Source organism: Calliopsis andreniformis, chromosome 1 (genome assembly GCF_051401765.1).
Source record: "Calliopsis andreniformis isolate RMS-2024a chromosome 1, iyCalAndr_principal, whole genome shotgun sequence".
Taxonomy (NCBI): domain Eukaryota; kingdom Metazoa; phylum Arthropoda; class Insecta; order Hymenoptera; family Andrenidae; genus Calliopsis; species Calliopsis andreniformis.
Genome location: NC_135062.1, coordinates 6,944,432 through 6,969,103, shown reverse-complemented (window position 1 = coordinate 6,969,103; position 24,672 = coordinate 6,944,432). Strand labels below are relative to the sequence as shown.

Sequence of the window (24,672 nt, the reverse complement as noted above, 5' to 3'; positions counted from 1 at the left end):
CCTAAAGTGCTCTTGAAGCAACTGAAGTTCCAAATGTTAGCCGTGAGGAAATGTTTATTAAGCAACAAGGTATTTTATGAACAAATCGTTACTGTAGAATTACCAATCTCCGTATTACATCTTATAGACAACAAGCAAAACTCTAAGCCGTTTCGAAAAGTAATTGTTTAAAATTGTAATGTCTTGGGTAGATGCAGCCTATTATTTTATAAACTTTTATACAGTAGATCACTACAAACTTTTTTTGATATGAGACACTAACACGTATTCATACATGAATTTATATGCCACTACTGTTACATGGAAATCGTATAATTAAGCACATTGCACTTATGGAGAATGTAAATTCATAAATGTCAAATACAGTTTAAAGGAGAATTAATTCGAGCACAAGAGGCTTTGTGTTTTATAACGCACATTTGTAGCATCGATTTATTTTGAATTAAGTATTGCTTTCGAAATCCTGTATAAATGTTTGTAAAAAGTATTCTACTGTTAATAATGAATGAAAATACTGAATCTGTTATTCAGTAAAAAGATTAACACATATTATACTTAATGTACTTTAGATTCGATGTTACGAATAACATATTTTTTACATGTTATTTTAATACGGTTTATATAGAAGTATATTTTTATTTGATACTTTGCTGAGTATTCTGAGCATTGGATTGTATAAAGTTATTCTAAGTGCTACTCGTTGTATATTTTATTAAAACACTTGTACTGTTTTAAATTATCAATTTATTTTCTATAGTCGTTCTACAATACTTATACTTAAGAATAACGGGGATTGTTGTAAATATATTGTTTGTAATTGTAGTACTACCGATAGCAACATGGAAATCTGTAGCTTTATATACGTGTTTTGTGCAGTGTCCTTGTTAATAAATGATGCAATGTACGATTACGAGTTTACATTCAAATTTGTTTCAAATTGATTAGTTAAGTACCATCAATTCATTCTCTCTTATTTTTATCATGAAATATGTAATACCAGCCTTATCAAATATAGAAGTTGAAGTTTGTGATAAAATAATTCACAATTAATACGCATCCATATGTATTTATCCTATTTTCGGTAACAGAATGACTTTTAATGTCGAAAAATTCATTTCTAAGATTGTTATGAAGAAAATCATTAGTATATAAATTATTATTGTATGAGAAAATGTTAAATACATAATATTCTATGTTCATTAATATATGTATAGTGTGTTCGATAACAGGTATTAGAAATTTTAATTCTAAAATAGAATGAAAATCAAGAATGACAAATTGCGTTTAAGGTGTCGTCTCTGAGTTATTGATTGGAGAGAAAACGTCTAAAATTAACATAAAATGTGTCTGACTTGGAACTTATTCTACCTACTTCGCTGTGTCTGACCTAGCGCTACACGTCGACAGTGGAATAAGTTGTGAGTCAGACACAGTTCACGACAATTTCAGGCATTTTCTTGACAAGCAATAACTGAAACATACCAATTACCATCATTTACAATTACAAACAATTGATTTTTGAATAAATTTTAGGTAAGGTATGTTCTATACTGCATTGATTACGTAAATATGCAAATTAGAATTTTCTTTCTACTTTTTTTAGGAATTTGTTACTTTCGGTTTATGACAATTTTCTTGAGAAAATACAGCGTGTCAATGTATTTTATACCGTATTTCTGAATCTTTCTCTTTTTCCTATTGATGTCAATATTCGTGTAAAATGATGGCTAAAAGACCTTCGAATTTCTTCCAAAGTTTTGTAAAGAAAATATGCTATTATCTATTGACAATATTCTATATTTACAGTATTTACTGTTATTTAAATTTGTCGGTAAAAGATTTCACACGATTCATTAAAAAATGTTGTCCCTTTACTTATGAAGCCTAGTTTCGTGTAAAGAAGGTTTAACTGTCCTTTATGGGTGCATGGCATGAGTCCAATGAGATTTTTAGACATTTGCTTTGGATGACAACCAACTAACGTCGTTAATGGTCCATCAAATTATGCTTGGAACACGTAATCTGAGCCTCTACTGTAGAATGACCTGCTGCCGCTTCCAACTCCAACCCCTAATGCCATTTGCCTCCTGTCTTGCTTCATTTCCACATGTTCGGCCAGGTAAACTTTCTTTATTAATCTGAAACATCATGATCGTATTAAGTAACTCATAACAGTGCTAAATAATGTATTATTATGAACATAAAATCTTTTTTTAAAGTTAGGAAGGGAAAGTGATACATCTTTCGAAAAAGGCTAAATATGAAATAACGGAGCATAGATAATAAATGACTATTTCTTAGGAGAAAAATTAATTTTAACATTTTTATTAAATAAAATTCATAAATAAGTAAGGTAAACACTTTTTCATAATAGGAATACGCGTACTAAAAATTCTAAAGTCAGTATTCAATTTTGATATAATATAGCATTCAAAAATGCATTTGTCTAAAATATTGCACTAAAATAGTGCAATTTATAAAGAAACAAGTACCGAAATGACTTTCTTAATTTCCACGACTCGAAAAAGCATTCAAAATTATAATTGATATTGCAATAAACATAATTAATTATAATAGATATACCACCATGTGATTCTTAAAATGCCTTTGAAATGAATTCTTGATGCATCATAGTTACAGTACAGTTGCATTAACTCACTTTTTTTCACAGAATACAAATCTATGTATTTTTAATACATATTAAGTATTTCTACTTTTTTAACTATTAAATCTATTTAGATATCCATATATCTACATATTGCAATAATTTTTGTACATTGTTATGTACAAACGTAAAGTACACCATCTCCATGTAACTCGAAATAATGTGATAGATTGGAGGAAGAACGAGTGTAGGATGGCAATTAACATTGGAAGCATTATCTTTTCGCTGAATCTTCTTCAGAGGGGCATCATCTAGCCCAACCTAAGTACAAAGCCTCGAAATAGCGTAGATAGTCGTAACGACCCCACTATGTGCAAAGAAAGAAGATTGATCTGATGGCGAAATACTCCGGCTGGTTCATCTGCAAGTGTAATTATCACCGGGTTCACTAAAATAGAATAATTACCGCATCTTTGATGTTACCGACAGAGAACATTCGTGATTCCTTACTGCTTTCAATTTCTTATTAGACGTGAAATCTTCAAAAGAAGATTGTGTACGTAATAATTAAATGATTTTCTAAATATTAAACAAAATCTGCACAAACTTTACAGGATATAATTTTAATTTCCACAATAATTATCCTAGAAAATGTTAACACTAATATACGTACAAGTAACTTTTAAAGAAACTGAACTGATGATATAATATATCTTTTTAACAAATCCAAATTTCATTAAATTTGGATTAATTTCATTGTGATTTTAGTAATAATGAAATAAAAAGAAATAGACACATGGAGATATGGTCTGCAGGATATTTTTTGAAGCATTCTGTATTACACCATCAATTGATATTAAACAAGGATTTTGTAAAAAGACGAATAAACGCCAAGTGTTTTTGTGATTATGTAAAATATACCCTATTGTCCGATAAGAGAGACTGGATTAATGAAAATGGTTCGTGCGTCGTGTTATCATGAATTCCCGACGGAGATCGGCTGATTTCATGGAATTAGGCAATAAAACTGATAGCAAAAGTAATATATCTTTACCTATTTCACGATTGTCTAGCGCTCAAAACTTTGCGTGACGATGTTCAATGAACTTGAGCAATGAACCTGGCGCATTGAAATATAATGGTACTATAGGTGTCACGATACGCAGCGATAGACGACACAATGAGTGTTCGTAGAATTCTGACAAAAATGAAGATTTAAGTAAATAAAGATTCAACAAAAGTAAAAAAAGTAAACAGTTATTTATCACTGCTAAGAGATGACAACGAATGGAATGAGAACTTGAATGTTTTCAAAATATTAGATTTTTTGATAAATCACATATTTAACATACAAAGTGCTTAAAATGGATATATTTCCTTGCAGTCGTTAAATAATTTAGAAAAGAAAGAGTTATAATATTTAAGACTCAAATAAAGAGATTTACATGAAAAATTTATAGTAGCGACCATACACTTAGTAAATAGACACTATTAATACTTATATTACTGTAAATAATAGTAGTAGTAGATACTATTTAGAAAAAAATATAGAAATATTAATATTGCGATTAATATTACAATTTTCCAACACTATAAATATTTATAACATGAAATTTTTATTAATAAAAATTTGAATGAGATTATATGTATTGAACATAGTAAATGTATTACATGAATTTTTTATATAATGAATTTCAAAAGTAGCTATCACAATTTTCACCTCACTATCATTATTGGTAAAACAAAATATCTGATTTAATAAAAGATAAATATAAAACAAGACGTATAGATCTCCCGAACATTGTAAGTTCACTATATATGTACACTCTGCACATCTTGCTTTTAAAATTCATGAGACAACAAGGTTCCAGAAGTTTTCTTAATACTAGATACATTTTACCACTGAAAATTAAGCACTCGTGAAATTGAAATGCCGATTTGTGTGTTTGGTCACGAAATCAGCTTAACCCATTCGAGACCGATTGAAACACCGTTTGTGCAATTGATTTCCGAGGCTATAAGATCGGTTTGCACACTGTGAGTGCAATAATAATAATGAGCAATTATCTGTTATTCTGAGTAAAGTAGTCGTCGAGATAAGACTTTTTTTGAATTACAGTAATGCAATTCAAATTTTACTAAATTTTGCTCCTGGGGACCGTGTTCGAAAAAAATCGCCGTCTCGAATGGGTTAAAGCACATGATACCCACTTACAGGTAGCCTCTGAAACAGCACATAGTATCTTCAGTCCATTTTAGGTCAACAACTAACAATTATTCAAACATTTCGCTAAAATATAACCTTAATCACCGCTAAAATACAATGCTTGAAGAACTTCAATAAACGCAATAAAATCGTACAGTAAAAAGGAAACATATGGGTAAGAAGATATGGGAGCATAAATTTATTGTGAAGATAGTCACGAACATAGTAAGCACATCAAAAGGAACATAAATCGCAGGGATGAAAATATGGAACGTGAAGAGGATAGAGATATATGTATAAGTAAAGACAATAAAGAGGGGAATGACGTAAAATACGCAGCACAACTACAAGTTATACTAATAAATTTCATATAATGTTCCTTTACAATCATCACATAAAATAGATACTCTACAGTAAACTGAAGAAGAGTCGTATAAGTGTACCAAATCAAGAACACCTAGAAGGTATAATAAAATTTACCACAACAATAATCCAAAAAACAGAGTACAGTTAAAAACAACAAAATAATATAAATCACATTTCCAAAGGGGAGATGTCACGATTAACTATCGCCACTGATCGACAGCCACCGACTAAATCTCAAACATAGAAATGATAAATTCAATACAGAAATTACATCTAAAAAATAATTTATAAAAAATACTTTTTTACAGTAAAAACGTTTTTATTTCTTAGACATAATTACTATATTGAACCTGTTATTTTAATGTTTGAAATGTGGTCAATGACTGTCAATCGGTCGTTGAACCGACCGCTCCTAAAACCAACTTAAAAACTATACAATAAAGACTCAAAGACCATAAACAGACTCGAGGCCTAAAACTTGAACCATCAATAACTCGAAAGTCTGTTTTGCCTCGCAGCCACAGCAACAAACTGGCGAAGAATGATAACGCAGGAAGAGACCTCCGTCAAGAGCAAGAAGGTCGAAAAGAGGCTAAGAAGGGGACAGCAAAAAATGGTAGCTCGAGATTCACAGGTAAATACGAAAGAAGGCTCAGGGGGGAAGGGCAAAGAGGACAGGTTACAAGAAGGCAAGGGTAAACTCGTAGGGGTGAAGGGGCCATCGGGAGGGAGACCATCAGAGAAACAGAAGCTGATGCCGAGAGGGGTGGAAACGAATATCGTGGAAGTTTGTTAGTGACAGGTGCTGCCACCTACGCGGAGGGCGTGGCGCTAGTTCTATCGGAGTTTAGTCTAACGAGAGCTTTGGTACGCGTAGCACGACTCGGGAGAGCAACATTCGCGTCGCTTCACCGCGTGAGAGCGCGAGGGTGACAGAGAAGGTAGTAGAACCGGGAGGAGGGGGGAAGAGAGGGAAAGCAAGGGTCGCATTGATAACGTTGCGCGCGAGCAAGAGTGAGGAGGACAGCGTGGGCACAGTCAGAGGAGAGACAGAAAGGACAGGACGCACGGTAGCAGCGGGGGATGGGTGTATGCGTGAAGCGGAGGAGCAGATCGACGGAAGAGCAATGTCGCGAAGATGAATGAACTGGGCGATCGTGGGCGATCAGTCGCGATGACATGGAGAATTGGCAAGCCGAGGACGCGGCATGCATTGTCGCTGCCAGAACAAAGGACGACGGAGCCAGAATCACGATGGTGATCGGTGACGAGGACCAAAGGCGGCAGTGACCATGGCGCCCCTCCTCGCATGTAAACAGTGCTTCACGTTCGACGCACGCCTGGAGAGCAGTGTTCCTGGTGCCGCTGTCGTCGTCGCTACCGCAGCCCTCTCCGTCGCTCACGTCAGCAGCCCCGTGGCCTGATGAACAGCCGTCCAGGTCTCCGCGCTGACAGGATCCCAGACGTCCAAGGGCAAGACAGTATGGACGAAACAGACGAGTCATGATTCTCGTCCTGCTGCGTTGTCGTTGTCCTCGTCCTCGTCCTCGTCCTCGTCGTCGTCGTTGTCGCCGCCGTCGTCGCCGCCGCGCGAAACCGTGCTGCTCCGACCCAGTGTTCGCTGCTCGCCACTCCGTCGAACGTGTATGCGCGTGCAAGAGGTCGAATCGAGCCCTCGAGCGACGGTCAAACGTGATTGATGCGTGACGCATCCAACCGCCACCTAACAAGTGGTAACGAGCGTGAAAAACGAGTACGTTCACGTTTCCCTATCAATTCTTTGCCCATGTGCGTTGCTGCTTGCTTCATATCTGTCATTTCGTTTTGCTTCTCGCTTATGCACTGTCAGTTGCTCCTTCCCTTTAATCCGTGACACGGTGCTGGGATCGTTCTGAGAGCCTGATTGGGACACATGTTACTCGGTCGAATGGAGACTCTGAAAACAACGCTCGTAACGAAGCCTAACAATTTCGTCACGTTTTTTCGGGATTCTACGCGACCGAGGGCAGGATACGTTCTATGTGTGTAATATTTCTATCATTTTTTTTTATTGGATTTTTATTTTTGTTTGTTCCTCTGGTGAGTGTCTCATTAATTGAGATGGAGGAAGGTATCTGTGTGATTTCAAATTTAGGGACGTTTTAAAGTTGATGTAGACGGGTGAGAATCGTATGGTGTTTTCATTCTGAAACAGTAGGCTACTCTGAATATATGTGAGCAAGAATAGCTACTGACTATAACTGTGAATTTTTGATTCGTTTTTTAAGGGAATTGTTAAGCAAGTGATTTTTAAAATTTTATAGTGATGTTTCTGCCCTGTGATGGAAAAATTCTAGCAACATAGCAACGTTATGGTGAGCAAAATGAGTTGTAATGTTGCCAGTGGTATGAAGTTTTTTCCACGTAAAACGTTTGCAGGAACTTTTCTCGCTCTGAAGTAATGTTCTTAATTCAGTGGTGAAGTTTTTGTTCTTAATACCATTCCTAACTTTCGAGCTAAAAGTTGGCTGACATAATGTGTAGAAAAGGATATTTTTGGTCCTACGTTTCAAAATTGTCGGCAGTACGCATCATAATCGATCGATTTTCTTTTGTCAACTGCGGACATTCGTCGCATCTTTATAGATACCACGGTTCCAAAACGTAGGTATCGGTAAGTGTGCACTTTAAAGCTCCGTGCGCGTGTTCGAGGTTCGTAATAGTGAAACGCAGTCGAACTTGAATGAGCAGGTGATTCAGTGCAAATCTTTCAAAGACTTTTCATCAAGGTACACTGCGCTCCTCATTCTGACCGTGATATCATTAAAGCTTCCTCTTCATTCCGCGGAATTTGATCGCCAAAATTCTATTTGACAATGTTTCAGTTTAAACAAATTAGTAGAATCTTGTCCCACTTTTTAAATTTTCTTTAACATTAATTGTATTAAGCTACTGTGAACATATTTAATTAATCAGATGTTTTCATAGCTGGAGGGAAAAATAAAGCAACAGTTCTTGCCTTACAGAAGAAAGTATTTTTATAATACAAAAATGTTTTATTTTGTGTTTATCATTACCTTTCAGTCTAATGTGATTCTTGTTTATCTGCTCATACAAAAGTGGTGAGTTATACTTATTTATTGCAAATTTGTTACTATTCTATTTTTGAAAGCATCATTGTGCATCGTAAAAATTTTTCCTTATTCTAGAAATACGTAAGAAAGACAAATTAAAATTCTGTCAATATTATGTATAAATTACTTAACGTTTTCTAAAACTTTATTAGTAGCCTAGTTTCTTTAATTTCTAATTTCGAACTACATGGACTTGGCTTTTGAGTCTTGTTTTTACATTGCAATGTAAGGTCCTATATATTTCATTTTTTAAATTTCTGTGACTTTCATTATTTACATCTTGTAATAGATCCAGTTAGCTGTCTGTAAGAATATCACAAACCCATATTCTTTCTTAAGAACTGTTACTCCAAAAATTTGTTTTTAACGACTTTCATGAACTAGCACGGTCATAAAAATACTGCATACAGTAGTTTTTAATTACTTTTAATTTAAACTGAATATTTCAGTGTGTACATAATTACTTAACACATTTTCCTAAAATTATTTAAAAAAGGGAATAATAGTTTTAAAGAACTCAAACATGAAACAAATTAGTATTAATGATATATTTGCGTTAATATTAACTACTTTTTGACCATGAAGGAATTGTAGTAAGATATATTTCGTTAACAAGGAAAATATCTGAATTCTCTTCACATAATTTCAATTATACAAAAAACTAAGTGTGCACAATCGACGGAAACGCGAAGAAAAGATTTGAACCGTTACAGTAAGAAACAAATTTTTACATTCATTAACATTTATGTAGAAACAAGTTTACTTTGAAGTTCATTTACGTATAGGAAATAGAAACTTATTCATCTAACATTCCAGGAGAACTTACAAGCCAACTTAATGCGCTAAGTTCGACAATGAATTCCCCTACAGCAGTTCGTATTCAGGATTGTATTATTCCACCCTACTCTTGATAAAAGTTCAAATTACTTAGAACCATCAACTCTGATACCTCAGCTCTTTGATATCTAGAAGACTTCCAAATTTGTCGGTTTAGATTCTATCTGGCAAGTTGCTTTTCGTTTCGTAGGAATCGATACGCCTCCGTAGAAACGGCTGAAAGTTTGAAGCATGGCAGACGGTCTCTAGAATTGTGGGACTAGAGTTGTAGGATAGTACAGGAATTCAAAGAGGAGAGAAAGGAAATGAAATGTAAAAATGTACAATTGACATAATTTCGCGATGGAAAAATATTATATCGAACTTTGAGAAAGTATTGAAATTGAATATTAATAAATCGGTAACTACTTTCAACAATTCCCTCTCGGATTTCTTAAATCGCATTTGAAGCTGTAACTTCTGATTAGATTAAACTGTCATTCTTAGGTAAGTGAGAGAACATAAAGATTCTCTGAAAAAAGAAAGCTCACGACTATTAGGAACATGCTTCCACCACTTTTTTAGAATAATCTTTTGATTTAATACATTATGTGTCATGCAAATTACTGATAGTTTGTGGTATTTAGTAAAAGTTTCATAGCTACATGTGTATTTCGTGTTTAAAGTTGAAACAAGGTGAGAGAAAAGTAATTATAGTAATAGAAAGTTTAACATGCTTGTTACGTTGTTTTATTTTTTAAATGGATTGTCAGAGTTCTGAAATTCTACTGTGGCACGGAACATTTTGATCTTTGACGCCAACGAGCTTCCTGCACGAACTTATAATTAGCGTTTTGTGTAACAAGTTGTACAACATTAATTTCCAACTTAAGTATTATTCCATACATTAAACTCCAATTATTTTGACAGTAATCAGGGCAATGATATATGTTTGATTAAATGTAACAACGAAATTCGAACCACTAATTCTCAGAAAGTGCTAACATAACTGAATATCTTCCAAGGAGTTGAAAATGGCAAAGACTTTTTATCTAAATGTATGACACGTTAGTATAGTTTTAATTTATTTAAATTTTGCGTTTGTAGTCATTTGTTATTCCAACATGACAACATACGAGCAACCGTTAAGTTTTAATCAGCATATGATAAATTCTTCGACCTACAAAGGATGACTTCAATTTTGGTTCTTACATGTCTTCTTTCGTTGAGATTCTAAATTTGCAAGTAAAAAGGAAGATGCACGTTAATTTGTTTTTGTCGCTTTAAACCTACCGAACTACGAAGAGTTATGAGGTCATTTTAATAATCCCATCAGCTGTTTCATTATAGATAATACATACACTTATAAGATCCTTTATACGTTCTAACTTCGTAGCGGCTACCAGTGATAGCCAGGCACTGAGCCATCCACGAAATCCCAGCTTTTCTAGTGGCTACTTGGTACAGCTGTAGGATCGTTCACGCACTCCACTTCCCTATAGTGGCAAGTATTAGCCAAACAACGAATCGTTCACTACTAACAAGTACCCAAATTAGGACGCCAAGTTTCGGCTTTGCAACCGCTAAGCTTCTACTTGTAACAACTTGATAACTCGATACATTGGTAACTGTGGTGTACTCTCTTGTTGTCAAAATGTTGCCAAGTTTCGTTTTGCTGATGTTTTAGCAGAGGCTTGATGTTATTTAACTCTATTATTAGCTAATGCTGTGATTAAATTTATTCAATGTTAATGAATACAATTCATTAAAGGTGAACATACAGTGTAGAAAATAAGTTAATGTTAATATCACAAGGTAGAAACAAATTATTAAAGAGTCATTAAAATTAAGATTATAAAAGGTAGAGTATTAGAGAACTCAGTATTATGATTAGACATAAAGTCCAAAATTAAACATTTTTAAACATATCAAGAGAATCAAAATATCTGAGGAAGTATTATGCTCCAAAAAGAAAGTATCCTGTCAGAGCATCTGTAACAATAAATTTTTAGGTTGCATCGATAATATTAATCACTTTGTATATTGCATCCATAGGTCAATTCGAAATCACTTTATTCTGACTTTTAATAATGTACTTACATACAATACCTAGTTATCCAGTCCAAGTATGACAAAACAAGAATAGCAAATACTTAGTTTCCCACTAATTATTGTTCTATACGGAAAATATTTAAGAGACAGACCGTCTTCAATTTTATTTTATTATCCTATAAACTGCATCAGATTTTCAATAAGTACTTATTGAAAGGAATTCGATACGTAGAAACAGTTCAAGACATCTAACACGCTCACTGGCACATCTCTCAGTAAATGAATCTTAACATTTAACTTCCATCGAGAATATGAAAGAGAATTGAAAATTTGTCGATAAAATCCAAGTAAGTTACTTCTGTTCAAATAGATCCACTCACATGTCCTCTTAAATAATCTCGATTATGCAGATACTAGGAATAATCGAATTTCTTTCAACCTAGCTCAACTATCCGGGATATTTGAAGTATTCCTAGGAGGATTCGAGCCGTTCGTTTCGGTTCACTGAAACGATCCTGATTTAAATATTTCGAGAGTCGAAACGATCCTAGATCCGACTGATCTTTATCCGTCCTATTATGTTTCAGACGGCTCTGCGGTCTGTTCGAGTTACGAAAGGGGACGTGATATGCAGTGACTCGAGCGTTGACGTGAGAAATAGCGCGATTCACGCGAGTGTTCGCATGCTAACAATCGATTACGGGGCTCGATTAAACGCCGTGACTCCGTATAATCGTTCGGTGAGGATTTCGCTAGTGAAGAAAGTCAACTGCAATGGTGTTGCACGAAGTGATAACCTTCTGCGTTGCCGAACCAAGAGGAAGCTCAACATCTTTGTGGTGCTACACGCCGTTGACGCATACCCACACAAGACTGAAGTGTATTATCCTGCATTCGAAACAACATATCGCTTATCCACCATAAGGTAAGGGGACATTTCAGAATTTTCGTAGTTTTAGTGAATTGTTGGATTTATACTACCTTCAACAGGGGGGAAGGGATAGTTATCTAGTATAAGAATAGATAGGCATAGTTCAAGAAAAACGTTTTTATTACATATACATAACAAAAAACTAAAAAATTTGCGTGGCAATAAGTCGATTTTATGAACAAGAATTGGAGTTATTTCTAGAATGTTTTCGTAGTAACATATTCTGCATTACTGAAATTCATGCAAAAATACTTTTATTAATGCTCTTGTTACTTATTCGGAACATTTTAATTAGTTTGTATTGTGTCTTGTTAGTATGAACTTATTTGGTAATTTCATTTAAATGATTCTTCTATATTTTCGTTACCATAGAGTATACAAACTTCAACATAATATATGAACTATAAAAATCTTGATATTTTATTCATATTTTATGTACATATATTCTTTCAAAAACCCCTCGCTCAATTTTCATTTAAATATACAATTTCTCCAAACTGTTTCAATCCATGAATGTCTCATACAAATTTAAGTAAAATATTTCCATTTCAATAATTTAAGTTTACGTTCTATTTGCATTCTCATTTACTGGAATATAAATTCTTATCAAGCTTTTAATTTAAAGTAGATCGTCTTTCTGCAGTTTGTTCACGTATGCAAGCAACTTCTTATAACTTTTTATTAAACATACATTTAGAAATGAACAGAAGGTCTCTTGCCAAAAATCGAGCATTTATGCACTTTTCAATTTTTGATACAAGAGTGAATATGTTTTCCAAAAATATACTCTCTATGTTTTCCAAAAAGTAACGTAAAGAAAACAGCATTTGAGGTTTATTAATTGTTAAAGATCTATCTAATATACGCATGAGACTTGCTGACTAAAGACTTGTTCCACTAGCATTGCTATGTCTGACCTATACCAGTCTGTAACTGGAATAAGAAGTAGAGCAAGTCTTCAGTCAGACATATTTCGTGCATATTTCAAGCGTTCTCTTAACAATTAATAAATCAAAAACGAAGTCTCAAATACAATTTTATCATTCTTGGTTTTCGACTTATTTTACTAAAAATTGAAGAACTGCTAAAAAAATATATAATGTCGACATCTTTGCTAAGTTTGATGGTAGCAATGTTAACTCCAATATTTGAAGATTTATTGATTTATGTTACGAGTGCGAATCATTATTATAAAGCAAGGTGTTAAATAACCAATATCAAACTATATTACATAGTTGTTACATAGTTATTACATACATAGTAACTATATTTTAGAAGTAGCTACATTTTGCAGGACTCAAATTTATACCAAAATCCCATGTTCCTACACTAACCATCGCACTGATATAAGGTCCCGCATAGTAGCATCCCTAGAAACTATTCTCAACCAACAGACAGACGATTTGTCCTAAAATGGGCACGTCTACTCAGCCCACTTCCGACACTTAGAATGAACGTGTCGCTCTTTCCTTTGACCCGTATCCCTCAGTTTATACTATCAACGAATTTCTCTCCTCGTCGCAATCTATTTAACGCGTTCTAGTAACGTATCAAAAGGCCATTTTCATCGGTTCCGCGATGCCCGAACTCGTGTTTCTTCCAGCTCCTAGGAAAGTTAAGGTCACACGTAACGAACGCTGGTATTAAAAAATTAATTGCGGCATGCGATCTTAGCGTATTACCATTTACCTGTTGCACGTTCGTGACGACGTGCAAAAAGACGTGCCAGTCGAGTCTCACGAGAAATACGAATTACCTTGGCGAGCACTCCACTTTCTTCTTCGCTTTCTTCTCCCTCCTTTTTCTTCGTCGTTCGCCTGTTCATCGTTTTTGCGCTTTCGTCCTCTCCGTTGATTAGCGTCGATCGACCTAGCCACGACGAGAAGGTTTGACCTGTCGATCCTCGGCAAGTGGACACACCTGAATGGCGTTCCGTAGCTCGGCCAATCGAACGATATTTGTTAATCGTTGCAACGCCATTACGGGACAAACAACGCACAGTTTGCACGGTTAACATCGTTTGCGCGGAAGTAATGTTTGCTTTCATCAGCGACCTTCGCTTTAAACGAGATTATAGACTGCAAGGGCAAGGCTTTATTTTTACCACCCTTGCAACAGCCTCTCATCCGAGCAGTAAGCGTTCCTCGAGTTTCTTAACCTTTTTACGTATACTCTGAGATATCTGTAGCCTTTTGTTTGTTATTATTGGTCTGGAGTTTCGTGAGGTTTATTGTGTGCCTGGGTAGATATTATTTTCTTAACGATCTCATGAAATTTATTGTTAGCGCTGAATATGATAAGTGTAGTATTACATTACGGAAAAAAATATTGAAAAGGAAAACAATATTTCAGACTTTTTGCTTTGGTAACTCTTTCGTTCCACAAACACGCTGACTTATTCTTAATATAACAGTATTCGATTTGTTTATATATATATATTGCTTTTTCTGCAATTTAGTATCCCAGAATTTTTACGAGGGAGGTTTATTTTCTTTCAATCAACGTGTTATATTTAAAGAGGATTCCACAATACTTCTTAGAAAAGTAGGTAATGATAATAAAGTCTTGTTCCGTTTATGACCAAAATATTATCTATCTTATAGGTATTGTTCTCCCAATTCAGTTTTACTATCAACACGGATTTTATTGAAGCTTTCGTAAATATGAAGATTTAGCGACTAAAAACTACAATACAATAGAGTTATGTTATTTTGTTATTGAAATAGTATTTACCAAAAGCTTCAAATCTTTCATTTGAAACACTTTTTTCCCCAAATAGTTATCTGCACTTTAGGCAATCAATACAGTATGAAGAAGTTTGTACTTTATGACTAACAACCGCAGAATTCCACTACTAAAAATAAATAATATAGTAGTAAATAGTTATAAAGAGAAGAAAATATTTTATTAAATTTTCATTCTGAACCAGAGCGTACAAATAATTACAAAAAGCAACAAAAATGCGAACCCCTATTGCATAAAACTTTTCCGTGCAGAACGAGGGCATGCAACCCCTGAGATTCATTCTTAAATTTCAATATCCTTCGTAGTCATGAACATTCATAAATTCTGTCCACAAAAACTTCCCACAAAAATCAGTGCTCTTTAAGGAAGACTGAAGTCTTTTAAACCAAAAGTCGCACTTCAGTTGAAAAATAATCTGACTTGTAATTGAAGAGAAAATTCAAGACGTTTCCTCAGAAATATGGTTGTAATGCGATCACTAAGACCTACCTGAAATGGATTTACTTCCTTCAACGTTAGCTCTACGTACATTTGTACCTGAAACTTTCTCAGGAAATCCGATTCTCTTGATTTTTTCTTCGCGACTGAACATCATTTAGCTGGATGAGAAATCGCTGTTCAAAGACCACTGGCTGCAAAGCGAGACGTGCACTATTCACATAACGTAACGTCGAATAAAGACTATTCAAAGTCGAACGTGAGCTTGCTAAAGTGTACATACGTGTATAAAGGAACGATGAAACGGTCGCGCTATACGGCGATATAAACTAAGCTTCTTACTTAAATTCGAGACTCGAAACGACCTGGATATCCGGCTATCGGAAGTAACACCTGTATTCTAGTCGGAAGCGTCTGAGCTCTGTGAAAAGCTGGATAAGGGAACACGTGGCATTGGTATTACAGAGGTATGCAAATTATTGCAGCAGCATACAAAACTATTTAAACAAATTAATAAATTAATGTTATACACTTTCAGCCGAATCACTAATCCTCAGCATAAGTTCTTCATAGCATTTTCTCATTATAACTTCATAAGTTGCTATAAAAATATGTTATTGTTAGAACTATTCAAAGCAAGCTACTGTTGCTGACACGCACCTGTGCTCATATTTTTAGTAAGACAGGAATGAGTTATTTCCTTTGCTCTAACCTCACTGTCAGAAAATTTTGAGTTTGCTTATAAACTTACTAGATAGCTGTATACTGAATTGTTTCAAACGAGTTGAAATTCCTAAACTAAACACTCACTAACAGCTCCAAGGCGGGCAACAGTTCAGCTGCTCTAACTTACAATTAGTCTAGACACGCTTCAGTAATTTTAGGTTGCTGTAATTTTTCTTTTCCATGTTGTCATAATTTGCTAATCCACGTAGGAGGGATTCACAACAGGAAGTTCTTTTAGCATAGTAGCAGCTATTTAATAATTCTCCATTTCCAGTGCGTGCACGTTCGTTTGCACTGCAAGGCAAGCGACAATTTCGTTGTCGAGAGTTTCCAGGGCGCAACGGAAAATAGCTCATTCTCAGAAGTTACGTCGCTAAATGCGTGCTCTTACGTAGAACAATGGATTTTGCAGAAACCGCTAAATAAATAGTTAGTCAACTTGAAGTTGCTACTATGTACTTAGCCTTAGGCATTCGACAAATTCCACATTTGAGAAAAATTTGTTCGATGTGACGCTGAGTGAACATTGCCTTACTAACTACAACATTAGCCTATGACATCGTTTTATAATTAATAGAAGGAACGATTACAGAGATACATGCTCCAAAAGATAATACACGTACAGTATATATGTTTCGCCATTTACGTTATTTGCTGACTGGGTACCATTGAACACGCAATATTGGAACATCCATGCTCATTCACTAACGCATAATTAACTCTATATCTCTTGTTTTATAGAAATTATGCAGAGTATCTCATATTTTTTCATTCAAATTGCATCAGTGTGTTTTATAAGTAAAACAAGACTAAAATGTCAGTAACATAAAGTTACTTGACTAAAAAGTTATAACAAGAATATAGAAGTATAATAGCCTATCTAAGGTGTTCGATAATAGGTGTCAAAATAACGAAGTTACATTTGGGACTTCATTTCAGAGTTAATTGTTGCAGAAATATCTAAAATTTGGATAAAATGTGCCTAACTTGGGACTTATTCTACTGATTTCGCCGTGTCTGGTTTGACTAATGGACAGTAGTTGGTGGAGTGTACATATTCCAATTTAGACACAAATACAGCTAACAGTAAAATAATAACTAAGTCAGACACATTTTACCTGAATTTTAGACGTCTAAATTGATTTTCAAATCTACTTTTCTCAACGAAGCCTCCATCGAAATTTTGTTATTCTTGATTTTCGTCTTATTTTTAGCTGTATTATCTCCCTGACATCATTTGTACCACCAATTTTGGTCCACGTTCTATATGATAATCAATGACTAAACTGCAGATAGCGTGGAAAATTTCTTTCATTTCAGTATAATGTAAGTACACATTATAATATTTAGAAAGTGAGACAAGTTTCAAATTAAATTTTATTTCCCTTAGTTTTAATTCAATTAAAAATTTAGATTAAACAGTTAACGAAAATAAGAATTCGTACAAATATCCAGAGTCTACGAATTACCAATGAAATCAACTAGACAGTCACTGTGGCACCAGTCTGAGGATCTCATATAAATTCGACCCTAAATGTTTTCAAACGCATGTATTAATAATAGTGTAGACTGAATCGATTGAGCTGAGGGTACAATCAGGAGCACGTGGCACAGTAGGTATGTCACGTTGATGTTTTTATAGTTTCTGTGAACAACGTACTAATTAATTCATGTGCCAGACTTAGCCTTAGCTGATTAAGCGGGGGTGACTTGTTAAGTTGTCGTATAAAAATTTTGTAGTAGTGTTCGTAGAAAGCTAGAGTGTTAAAAGATATATAGCACATATGACTGCATGTTACTTGCAAGCAATATTCGATATAAAATAATGTACATCATCTTTAAGCATATTTAAATATGCAACTCAGATAAAGTGAAGATGCTTTAGCTCAATAAATAAATCAATTAGAAAGGATTATTGATATAATTTATTGATGTAAATAATTAATAAAAAATTCTTCTTTCTCAAGAGAAAATGATTACTCACGCAGGAATACATAGAAATGGTTTCTTTCATGTACCCAACAGTTTGCTTAACATTAATCATACATTTCTATGCTTCTACCCTAAGTTACAGTTTATATAAGTGCAGCAACACATTTTCAGTTATATAACAGTATTATTAGCGATCTAAGGGTATTACTAGAGACTCACATGTACACGTGTTGCGCAATACAATAACCGCTGAATAATTACTGCGTGTGACATTTGCATATAAGCGACACTCAGCCTGTAGTTGTTTTCGTTATTGTTCACGGAATGTAATGCCATTTCTAAACAGTCTGTTTCAAGTAGAATTGCACGTTCCAGCCAGCACATTCTGCCCGACAAAACGTGATTAGCGACTCGTATCCTCTATCGGGAACGACAATCGTTCAATTTGTCAGCTGTGTTAATTGTTTTCCTCTGTGACAAGAGACATTATTTTTCCAGAGCTATATCTTCAGGATTTACATTTTCCTTGACACGAAGAAGCATGAACTGAATAAATCGACCATGGTTTTGACAGTCCAAATGTAAACACTTAGTTATTATCATAAATTATTATCGCTGAATGTCTCAAATGTAACACTAATTCGAAATGTATGCAAACTCAATATCATATGTTGCATAAAGTTTTTCGATAACATTTACCGAATTTTACTTTCAAAATATTTGAATATTTCGTAAAAGATAAACGTCTGAAGGATATCATTTTCATAGTTTCATCAACGATTGCATCTATTTCATCAGATCATATTGGTTAATAATACATGCAAAAGTTGTATGGAATTTATTTAAAATATTTGAAAATTTGTATGTTTTATATTACATGTTAAAAAATCTGGGGACTTAAAAGTTCAAGAATTTGAAAATTTTAAGTCGTTCGCGTTGGAAAAATAGTATTAGAGTCTCTGAGTGATCCCACCTTAGTATGCTAAATGTTAAACTTGGTGCATTTTAAATACTCTCACTGAAACTGCAAACGGAAAAATGTGACTTATGGTGTTACAACTGAAAATGGAGTTCGTATTCTGTTACAAGCGTAGACCAACCCTTATTTAATCCCAACAGAAGTTCTTGCTCCTGTCTATCCACTTAACCGTGCATCCTAGCTTCAAACGCCTGACTGATGTTCTGTGCTGTAGCTCTTTCCAACGAAAATTTCCATTGTATTGCACACGTTGACCATAGCAAAGTGAAATTAAGTAATGGAGCCCTAAGGTCTTGTCACGTGTAAATATAGCAACATTACACCTCTCTTGAAAATCAACATGAGCTTGTAACATGTCGCTTAAGCTTCTGAACACCTCCGCTTCTCTCAAAATTACATTATTTTGAGATAATTACTTTCCTTAAAATCTTCTCTTTGATATGTGAGCCATTAGAAAAACATGTATGCTTAAAAGCTTTTGTACGCCTTCAGTTCCTAAACCCTCGAATACCAAGGTGAGGTCATTCAGCACCTCCAGTACTATCTCTTCAACATAATTCTATACAAATTTTCGAATTTTGAATCCTCAAACTTTCTAATATTCAAATGACAAATTTTCAATTTAAAATTCAAAATTCAATTCAAATTTTTAAATATTTCTAATATAAATCTTCAGTTTCTATATTTTCAAACTCTAAATTTTGAAACTTTCAAGTTCTGAAATATTCAAATTTTTAAATTATCAATTTTCAAAGTATTTTCACATAATAGATTTATTTCAATTTTCTGAATTTCAATGACTAAAACTCTATATTTAAATTCTGAATGACCCTACCTTGGTACATTGACTACTGATAAGGGTCAAATAATTCTCGTGCACGTTTTAGTTACAGAAAAATTATTTAGAAAAGTTCTCCGAAACAGAACCATGACATAGTTCATGTTACATGCATTTGATAGTGGAAAATTAAACAGTATTTTTTTGTAACTATGTAATTTTGTTCACTACGTCATTTTATATAGCAAAAGGCAAGCAGGTCACTGCGAATGTTAAGTGGTTCATTAAAATGAAAACTGAATAAAATTTTAGATAATGATATTTTATTCTGAGGTCGATTTTGAAAACTCCCACAAAAAGGGCACGTCACGAAACTGTCAACGTATATCTGTACCTTTTAAATGGAGAAAAGTCGTTTTCGTCGTCGTTTTACTTTTGCGCTGTCGCTTCGCTCGACATCCTGAAAGTAGAACTCCGCTTTTACGTGTTTCACGCGTCCGTGATAATCAATCGAACGTTTTTCTCAAAACCCGTTTGTTAGGTGTGACGCCTACACTTGGTGGTTGGCCACTTCACTTCTGTGGTCGACAATTATTATCGCAACTCCGCACAGTTATTTTTCAATAACTACTCCTTGGTCGAAGCACTAACTAGAAACGTACTTTTATAACGAATCCTTTTAACTCAAATTTCAAGTGCATAGAATAAAACATGTTACAAAATAAATTAAACTAATATTTAATCGTAAATACTTTTTAATTTAATTGTAGTTTATGAACAGAATTTTGTTCTATTTAAAAAATTAGAAAATACTGGACTTTATATATCGCACATGTATTTCAAATGTGACACAACTTACAGAAGTACGTTTTTCAGGGATAGCAAAAAATTATTTATGAGTTTAGGAGTAAGTTATTTACTAAATACATGACATTGACGTAAAGAGTAATTTTATTTGATAAAGGTTATCTTACTTAAATGATCAGTTTCTAAAATAATTATGTGTTACTTGCATTAAATGATTTTCTTGATATTATTTAAGTAATCTCTAATTTATATTTAGTTTTTTAAATGCATTCTAAATTCCAGATGTTCAACTAGTAAACTTTTTATAATGAATAGAAGTGCATTTACCAAACTGATTTATAGCTGCAGCTCAAAAATCACGTTTTTTGAGATGTATCACTTATGAAGTACATGTACGATATGTTTTCTACTTGTGCATAGTGTTTAAAAAAGGTCCAATCTAATGTATTCATTACTCAGAAATTATGTTTTTTTCTTAAACTGAGACAAGTATATAAATATTAAAGAATTTAAGAGTACTATATTTTTCATGGTACTGTTCTACAATTAAATTAACATTTTACTATAAAAGATTTTTTATTTAATTTAATCTTCTCTACCACCATTCTATCACTCCCTACTACCACTCCGCTACTTCAACTATATTTGGGACATCCTATATAGTAAAAGTCCTTAATTATCCTAACGACCACTTTGTCTATGACATTGGCTGCATTAATCCAAGCGTTCATTTCATTCACACATGATTTCCTTCAACGTTAGGAACAGGTGGGTCGTCATGCTTTGACATATTTCTGCAAATATGTTCAGATTGGTTGCTGTGGTTTGATAAATTCCTCTCGTTCTTTCAGCCTTGTCATTACAGATCCAATTTTCGAAATGCAAACGCACAATTCATAGATGTATCAGGAAAGTTGGAGTTTTAGATCTAACGATCTCTAGCGTAAAGCTATCTTTTCTGTAGGTATAATTGCCTTTTTTAATCCTTTGTGAAAATTGTGTTTATTTTTTACCTTTACCTTTTTCTGATTTTCAACAGTTACGAAATTTTTGTAGAACTATTATATTTGCAATGTAGGCTTATAATATACACCACGCCATAGAATTTAACAAAAATGGAACATTGACTTCCAGAACAATTTTCTTATTCGCTTTAACTAGATGTTGAAAAGGATGGTCATAACAAATTACATTGAAATGGAATTTGAGATCACCCTTAACTTTAGGTGGTCATCAAAAGATAATTAGTGATTAAAACTTCGTCGACAGGAGTGCTTTCCCTGCGACTTTTTGCTTAATTTAATCGCTGAAGGATGCTGCCAGAGGTTCATTAACAAAAGGACCGGAAAGGGTGAAAAGCTGCAGAATTCAAAGATTTTTCATTGCAATTTCGTATGATAACGAAGGAAAAGGCTTCTCTTTGTATAAAATATGAATATTTTTTTTCTTTCCACACAAGTTGAACTTTTTCTCTATACAAAATGTTTCTGTACTCCTGTTTGACTAATAGTAATAACAAAGCAACCCCTTTTCAAAAACGCAAAGACATATCGCTATAAAAAAATTGGAAAAGTATTCAGAAGAATTCAAGAAGTTTTATATCGAGAAAAAGCTCAACACTAAAATAGTACAGTAAATTTGTAAAATACGTTTCCTTATGCTTTCTAATTATGTACATATATGACACAAGTCACTACCGCCAATTTACACATTAGTTAATCGATTAATTCATGTAACGAATCATTTGCACAGTTTGAAATTCGGGACTGTGTCCAAATAAGATGTCTATTACAGTGTTTCCGAACATGACAAATATTGTCACTCTTTGATCAACAGAAATAATGTTATGCCACAAGTGCAAATACGTTTAAATGCAGTCAAGTAGATTATCATTGACGATCAAAATCAGTTTATGATCTAAGCAATTACGACAGTTCGCGATACAGTATTCTGCGTGAATGGCTCACGCGATCAGCGTTGAATCCACAAGTGGGTATGTAAAAGTAAATATTCACGTATCATGTGCAATATTATATTCTCTAAGATAAAATTACTTCTTTCTCTCATGACTGTAAACGAATTTTGTATGGACAGTTACGACACTGCATCTAAAACACCATTTTTCTCAGTTGAAGGTATATTGACTGTTATTTTATTTTTGTCAAATATAGATTCTTAATTGTTCTATCTTTGAATATTTCAAGACTTTAATAATTTAAATTCTTAGTTAATATTTTCAAACTAATAAAATGCTTGGATATTCAGATACTGTCTGATCATTAAGATGTTTTACTTGAATCTTTGTAAATTTTTTTAATACTTGACTTTAGAACTGTTTAATATGCAGAATAGTACAAATGTTACTGAATGTTATAAATTCAATAGTGTAATTTTTAAGTAATTTGTACATGTTCATATTTTATTAACTTTTCTTAATTGTAAAACTATGTAAATAAATTATGTAAAACAAGATACCTGGTCATCGTTGATAATATAAATTCAATTATTTTAAACTTACAATTAATCATAATGTTCAAGGATCCATAAAATCTTCAAATTTTTAGTCTCATTACAAAATTCTATTGTTTAAATATTTAAAGTAAATTTCTATTATATGAATCTTTATGAAATACGTGAATATTTCAGTCGAACTATAATTACTTGTCTTAAACAAAAAGCAGCACAGCTTCTTCAACTAAACTAAAAACATAATAAAAGGTTTTATTACGTTTCTTTTTATTTAAAAAAACAGAAAAAATCAATGTCATCGTATGTGTATTAAATAAATAAGATCACATTGATTCTTGTTATAAAAGTAATGCTATTATCTTAACCAATTTTTATACACCTCAAACTTAAAGACTAATAAAAGTATTTTATATTCAACTTGCATTTAATGTTTGTCATAACCGAAGTAATAGTACTTTGACATTAGATTTTTAATTAATATTGAAACAATCGAATCTTGCAAAGTAAAGGTACTTTTTCTCTGAATATTAAAAGCTTCCTTCGGCTGCGTGACGTACCATTCAAACATTTATTATCCATTATCACATTCTTTTAATTAAAGTGGATGTTTTACGAAAGTTAACCGTAAAAAAATTACTTTTACAATGTAGGCGTCTCGTGCAGTTTGTAACTTGAACGTTGAACACACAACACAGTAGGTAATCCAAAACTTTAAAAAATTACCGCCACGTCTGTGCTAACGAAGAGTAGCTGATAACTGCTAGTCAACGACGAAGTTTTTTTTTCTAAAAGTAAACTACTTTAACACTAAACCTACCAGACAAGTCAAAATGACCCGTACAGCTATTTTTAATTTACGATTTATTCTAAGAAAACTTTAAGTTTGTTCTCACCTAATACTGAATAAAATTGAAGAAAAGTCTATATATTTCTGCATGAATTCTATTTTCTCTAATTATGCATCATTTATGCTCCTATCAGTATGAAACAAATGCATACATTTACTGTCAATAGTTCTAGTGTTAATGAAATTTCAATTTATCATCACCGCAATGAGGTAAATTCACTAGAAATTAATGAAATTTGCATTAAAATTATTTGACTAATTTATATATTCAATAGCTATTTAGTTACTTTGAATATTCTGTAGTTATTTATGGAATTACGATAATGAAAATTTAAGACCCTAAGCAAAACTGAGATTAGTGTAAATAATTCTGATTAGGTTCATCGTTATTATTAATATACCTAAACTGTGTGTTGTTGTATATTACTATCATATTCTATGAACAAAATCGTGAAATCTTTTTTAATTATGTTAGGAGCAAATATTTGAGTTAATATTTTTTACGTATTGGAAAATTATGTACTTTGAAGAAAATATGATTTAAATTAAAAGAAAGTATCAGACAACTAATAAATATATGAAAAGAGTTAATAACAATGTAAAAGAAGCAAAATTCTATTTAAGTGTCAAACATTTCCAAGCGGAAAATCCTCATAAAAATCCTCTGTATTTAATAATGCGTCGAACTTTTGCAATATTCTGCTACTATGTTTCACTATGAATATCCTAGCAACTGTCTAGTTGAAAAAAGTTTCAAAAATATATTACAGAAAGATACAGAAGAGAATACGCAAAAATTGTGAAAAAGCAAACACAAATCCTATTTTTAATGATACGTGTCCATTCCAATGCTTCCGGTTCA

At 33.2% G+C, this 24,672-nt stretch overlaps 1 protein-coding gene across 1 annotated transcript in view; it reads left to right on the top strand.

Moving 5' to 3' along the window:
• The first annotated feature begins 11,945 nt into the window (after positions 1–11,945).
• The window catches only part of LOC143179130 (popeye domain-containing protein 1-like), a 98,171-nt gene continuing 85,444 nt past the window's right edge, over positions 11,946–24,672 (top strand). The window contains exon 1 of the mRNA XM_076378191.1: positions 11,946–12,083. The gene's annotated coding sequence lies outside the window, so the exon portion shown is untranslated. The remainder of the gene's footprint in view (positions 12,084–24,672) is intronic.